The following is a 6,637-nucleotide window of genomic DNA, read 5'->3' as shown; positions in this document are numbered from 1 at the left end:
TGTTTTTCGCCTCTGTGAGAGCATATTTAAGACAGGGAAAAAACGCTGCGCCACACAGCAGCCGGGAGAGTGAGAGGAGTGAGGAACAGCCTTGCGCCAAGGTCAGTGTAGAAGGAGGGGGAGAGGTGCTCCAGGCGCCGGAGCAGAAGTCCCCTGTGGCCTGTGGTGAGGACCATGGTGAAGCAGGATGTCCCCCTGCAGCCCATGGAGTACCACGGTGGAGCAGGGTTCCATGCTGCAGCCCGTGGAGGAGACCACGGTGGAGCAGGTGGCCCTGCACCGACGGAGGCTGCCGCCTGTGGAAGACCCCTGCCGGAGCAGATTCCGGGCCGGACCTGTAGCCCATGGAGAGGAGCCCACGCAGGAGCAGGTGACCTGGCAGGAGCTGCTGCCCGTAGGGGAGCCAGGTTGGAGCAGTTTTCTCCTGAGGGATGGACCCCGTGGTACGGACCCATATCTGGAGCAGTTCTGGAAGAGCTGCTGCCTGTGGGAAGCCCACGCCGGATCAGTTCATCAGGGACTGCATCCCGTGGGTGGGACCCCACAGCACAGGGGACGAGAGTGACCGAGAAGGAGCGGCAGAGAAGAAGTGCTGTAGACTGACCATAACCCCCATTCCCCGTTCCCCTGCGCCGCTCGGGGGGAGGAGGTGGAAGAGGGTGGATGGGGGGGAAGGTGCTTTTGGTTTTTTTTTCCCTTGTTTTCTCACTTCTCTCGCTTGTTAGTTGTAGGCAATAAATCTTACTATCTCCTTATGCCGAGTCTGTTTTGCCCGTTACAATAATTATTGCGTGATTTTCTCGTCCTTATCTCAATCCTTGAGCCCTTTTCACATATTTTCTCCCCATTCCTCTTTGAGGAGGGGGAGTGAGAGAGCGGCTGTGGTGGAGCTCGGCTGCCCACTCGAGCGGAACCACGACAGTCCTTTTTTGGCGCCCAACGCGGGGCTCGAGGAATTTGAGATAAGGATGATAGTTAGTAGAAGTAACGGGCAAAAATATGTGCAGGATGATTGTTAGGAATGTACAAGTTGTGAAGAATTTAAGAAAGCAGTAACTGTGATATGTTAGTGTGGTGAAGGGACGAGGGGTGGTGTGTGTGTGTAAAATGTCCACCTTGTCGGTGCTGTGATGATGTTATGTTTATTTTGGTGTGGTGAATTCTTTTTCTTTTTGATGTAAGTGAAGTTTGTGAAGGTTGTTGTGATAATTGTAAAGTAAGAGTATGTTGTGAGTAGTCTTAAATATGCTTTTAACAGAGGCGAGGGGTGGAATGTAGTGGGTTTACGTGGCAAGGTTTTGGTAGCAGGGAGCCATAGGGGTGGTTTCTGTGAGAAAGATCTAGAAGCTGCCCCATGTTTGGGAAGGGCCCCATTGTTTTCCAGATCCGAGCCAATAAGCGATGTTGTTTTTCGCCTCTGTGAGAGCATATTTAAGACAGGGAAAAAACGCTGCGCCACACAGCAGCCGGGAGAGTGAGAGGAGTGAGGAACAGCCTTGCGCCAAGGTCAGTGTAGAAGGAGGGGGAGAGGTGCTCCAGGCGCCGGAGCAGAAGTCCCCTGTGGCCTGTGGTGAGGACCATGGTGAAGCAGGATGTCCCCCTGCAGCCCATGGAGTACCACGGTGGAGCAGGGTTCCATGCTGCAGCCCGTGGAGGAGACCACGGTGGAGCAGGTGGCCCTGCACCGACGGAGGCTGCCGCCTGTGGAAGACCCCTGCCGGAGCATATTCCGGGCCGGACCTGTAGCCCGTGGAGAGGAGCCCACGCAGGAGCAGGTGACCCGGCAGGAGCTGCTGCCCGTAGGGGAGCCAGGTTGGAGCAGTTTTCTCCTGAGGGATGGACCCCGTGGTACGGACCCATATCTGGAGCAGTTCTGGAAGAGCTGCTGCCTGTGGGAAGCCCACGCCGGATCAGTTCATCAGGGACTGCATCCCGTGGGTGGGACCCCACAGCACAGGGGACGAGAGTGACCGAGAAGGAGCGGCAGAGAAGAAGTGCTGTAGACTGACCATAACCCCCATTCCCCGTTCCCCTGCGCCGCTCGGGGGGAGGAGGTGGAAGAGGGTGGATGGGGGGGAAGGTGCTTTTGGTTTTTTTTTCCCTTGTTTTCTCACTTCTCTCGCTTGTTAGTTGTAGGCAATAAATCTTACTATCTCCTTATGCCGAGTCTGTTTTGCCCGTTACAATAATTATTGCGTGATTTTCTCGTCCTTATCTCAATCCTTGAGCCCTTTTCACATATTTTCTCCCCATTCCTCTTTGAGGAGGGGGAGTGAGAGAGCGGCTGTGGTGGAGCTCGGCTGCCCACTCGAGCGGAACCACGACAGCCCGCTGGGCTTTGGGAAGAGGGCAGTGCCCAGGACATTCCCTCCAAAATAGCCTCCTGGTCTGGGAGCTGTGGGACAGTCAGAAATGGTCACAGTGTGTTCCAGCTTGTTCTGCTGCATGGACACACAACAGATGTCTGTGACTGGGAGTCTATCGAATGCTAGAATATTGCCAGCTGAAAGGTACCCCCACAGATCCTCAAGTCCATCTACTGGCTCCACACAGGAGCCCCCAAAATCCAAAGCACATGTCTGAGATCATTACCCAGATGTTTTGTGAACTCCAGCAGGCTTGCTGCCCTGACCACTTCACTGGGAAGCCTGTTTCAGTGGCCAAGGCCCCTGTCAGTGAAGAATATTTTCCTCACCTCCAGCCAGACCCTCCCCTATCACAGCCTCATGCCATTCCCTCGAGTTTTGTCGCTGTCTCCAGAGAGCAGAGCTCAGCACCAGCCCCTCTGCTCCCCTTGTGAGGAAGCTGCAGGCTGCCATGAGGCCTCTCCTCAGTCTTCTGCAGGCTGAACAAACACAGGGACCTCAGCTGCTCCTTGTCCATCTTGCCCTCCAGACCATTCACCATTCTGAAGCCCTTCTCTGGATGCTCTCTGAGAGTTTTATGGCCTTCTGATATTGCAGTGCCCAAAATTGCATACAGGACTTAAGGTGATGCTGAAAGAGCACAGAGCAAAGCACAATAATCCCTTCCCTCAACCGGCTAGCGATGCTGTGCTGGAGGCACCCCAGGATGAGGTTGCCCCTCGTGGATGCGTGGGCTCTGCCCCTGGCTGCCAGGGCCCATGGTTGACTCACGTTCAACTTGCTGTTGAACAAAACCCCTACATCCCTTTCTGTGGGGCTGCTCTCCAGACTCTCATCGCCTAGACCGTCCATACAGCCAGGGTTGCCCCTTGCCAGGTGTGGAATCTGGTACTTGCTCCTGCTAAACCTCGTATTGTTGGGGATTGCCCAACTCTCTAATTTGTCAAGATCTCTCTGCAAGGCCTCCCTACCCTTGATGGAGTCAGCTGCTCCTCCCAATTTAGCGTCATCCATAAACTGACTCAATATGCCCTCAAGTCCTACATGCAAGTCAGTTAGGACAACATTGAAGATAACCGACCCTAAAATGGAGGCCTGTGGAAGCCCCCTAGTGACTAGCTGTGTGCCAGTCAATTTGTCCAGAAGGAGACAGTGAGAAACAGTATCCAGTCTTTGCTGAAATCCAAACAGATGCCATCAGTAGTCTTCCCTTGGCCAACTAGATGGCTGACCACTTCATAAAAGGAAATCAAGTTCGTTAAGCAGCACTTTCCCCTGGTGATCCTGTGTTGGCTATGAGCAATGACTGCACTGTCCTTCTGGAGTTTTTGAAGAATTTCCAGAATAATTTTCTCCATATTTTTATCATTTTTTACTGCAGTGGGCTGAGGGATAGAAATCTAAACAAAGAAACAAAGTAAATTTATGTGGGTTGACATAAGGACAGTTTAATAGGACAGAAAGTTAAAGAAAAAAATAAAGAATATAGAAAGCAAGTGAGGCACAGTGCAATTGCTCACCACCCACTGAGCGATGCCCAGCCTGTCCCCAAGCAGCAATCCTACCACCACCCCAGCCAACCAGCCCATACGAATTGTTCATATAACTCCATTATATGTTATGGAATATCTCTTTGGTCACTTGGGGTCAGCCGTCCTGCTTCCGCAGCCGTCCTGCGTGAGAAACTGAAATGGTCTTGGCTTAGTGTAAGCACTGCTTGGGAACAACTGAAACATTGCAGTGCAGGACCTGGCACTTGCTTTTGTTGAACTTCATCCCATTGGCCTCAGCCCACCAATACAGCCCTTCCAGGTCCCTCTGCAGGGCCTTCCTACCCTCCAGCAGGTCGACGCTTCGCCTCAGCTTGATGTTGTCTGCAAATTCAGTAAGAGTGCACTCAGTTCCCTCATCCAAGTCAAGACCTTTAGTAAGGTGATCTTTAAGGTCCTCTCCAACCAAAACCATTCTATGATTCTGTGATTGTATGTTAATCCACCAATCAAACTGAGGTGCTTTTGAAGTACTGAGGAGTTGTGAGGTTCCAGGGGCATTATTTGCATACCAACGATTTATCTTTGTCTGCCCTGATAGTAATGTGAGCTAGACAGGTTCCATGAAAAATAAAACTTTATCCAAGCATCCTTGAGCTTTATGATGGAATGGTGGCCAATTCTCATTTGATTTATTTACAGTGTATGAGAATATTTGATAAAATATATTATGCTACTAACTCTCACAGATATTATACTTGCAGAATGAATCAAAAGAACAGCACTGGCTCCAGCAGAACTACGCAGTGTATTGATAACACCCCTTGGTCCACTATTTGGACTGAGATAATGGGCTACCAACTTATGGCACATTAAGCCCAGCCATGTGGAAAAAGAAAGACTTTTTTTCATACCCCTTCTACAACTGGAGAAATTGTTCCCACTGGCATACTACCTGTTGAGTATGCACAAAATATATTAAACTAAAAAGTTGAAAAAAAAAATTGCAGCACCATTAGCGAACATAGGCTCAAAAGATTATAAACCTTGCTATTCACAAGTGCTCTCATTCACCAGCTGTGGTAAACAGACCTCAAAGTCAGACGTTCAAATCTAAAGACAAAAAAAACTTTTCCACATGGACTGAAGACATTATAAGACACTTTTTGTTGTTCAAGAATATGAAAAGTCATTATATATATGCAGATGACTCTTTTCTCTTGTTGGGCTCTCAAGAATCAAAATACATCTTCAAAGGAAGGATTTCAGACATATTTTGACTAAATGTTATGACAAAGTAAGCTGTAATATCTATTTGCAATTTCAATTCCTTTGTGCTAATGTTTTCACAGTGAACACAAAGGGTAAGGTCATACACAACAGAAGCACATATGTTTTAACTCCCCAAAACTTGCATATGACCTGTATTTCTTAATGGTATTTCATGACAGGTGAGATGGAGCAGCCCAGCCCACGGTGGATCTGGATGCTGGGACTATTTAAGCACCAAAGAGATCAGAATTAACACCCTATCTGGTGATCCCCCCATGCTCAATTCTTCTCTGCTCCCATCACTACCCTTACGAGGTTCCAGCTGCCCATTCCTGCAAAGAGGTAACTGCTGGCCTTGAGAGGCTGGGCAGAAAGCCATGGGCTTTGTGCTGTGCCACCATTCGCATACGTTACAAAACATCATTCCTGGGCATCCTCTGTGCTCCTCCACATGCAGCTCTATTTTCTTCTGGATTGTTTCCTCCAGACAAGGTCTTCCTTGTCCAAGACCCCTTCCTCTCTCTGACATCAGTTTTTTGAGTAATCCTTTCTTTAATGCTCCTCTTCTTTCAGGAGCCCCAGTCCCCCATTTTCCCCAGTCTAACAATTCTATGTGCAGAATGATAACACATGGTCAGCCTCCCAGCTGGAAGTTCTGTATAATGTCTATTTATTAATTGATATATTCAGGACAAACCTGCTTTTCTTATTTCAGGTGTCATCGAAATTTGCAACTAGTCCATTCCATTTGAGTTGTCTTCTGTTTGAGAGTTCAATGTTCATTTTCAGACCTTCAGCCCTTAAAAAGCGCTCAGCTGTCTGCTTGCTTCCAAAATCCAAGCTGTTTTTCTCCTAAGACAAACCAATAGACTACTTTTTACAATATTATTGTAGGTAGTATTTTCTCTCTACATAGATCTAACCATAGTTCATTTTTTGTGTTCACAGGGTGAAAAAATAGTCAAATTCTTCATCTCTGTGTTTTCTTCCTGATGGGATGCTCAGGTTACAGTATTACAGGAGTGGGAGTGGATGGCTTTCTTAAACTGGGTTTCGTTATGTATACTTTTTTCCAGAATATTGCAGTCTTTGTCCCCAGACATAATGAGCAGCACCCTCTGATGTTACCATCTAGACTCTTGAAACTCCTGATAATTTTAGGAAATATTTGAGGAAGAAGGGACCCTCCTCCACCTCCCAATCTCCTCAATGTAATGAATCTAACACACCTGACAAATTAATATAATTGTTTATCAACATTAACACCCAAGAACACATAACAGCAGTAGTGTTTGCGTTACTACCTCAAAGCCAATCCCCGCAACTAGGTGAATTTTGCAGACAAACATCTAGATGAAGGAGGAGAAGGAGAAGGAGAAGGAGAAGGAGAAGGAGAAGGAGAAGGAGAAGGAGAAGGAGAAGGAGAAGGAGAAGGAGAAGGAGAAGGAGAAGGAGAAGGAGAAGGAGAAGGAGAAGGAGAAGGAGAAGGAGAAGGAGAAGGAGAAGGAG

Source organism: Netta rufina (assembly GCF_964035555.1).
Source record: "Netta rufina genome assembly, chromosome: W".
NCBI classification, from domain to species: Eukaryota; Metazoa; Chordata; class Aves; order Anseriformes; family Anatidae; genus Netta; species Netta rufina.
This window is presented reverse-complemented; position numbering follows the sequence as displayed.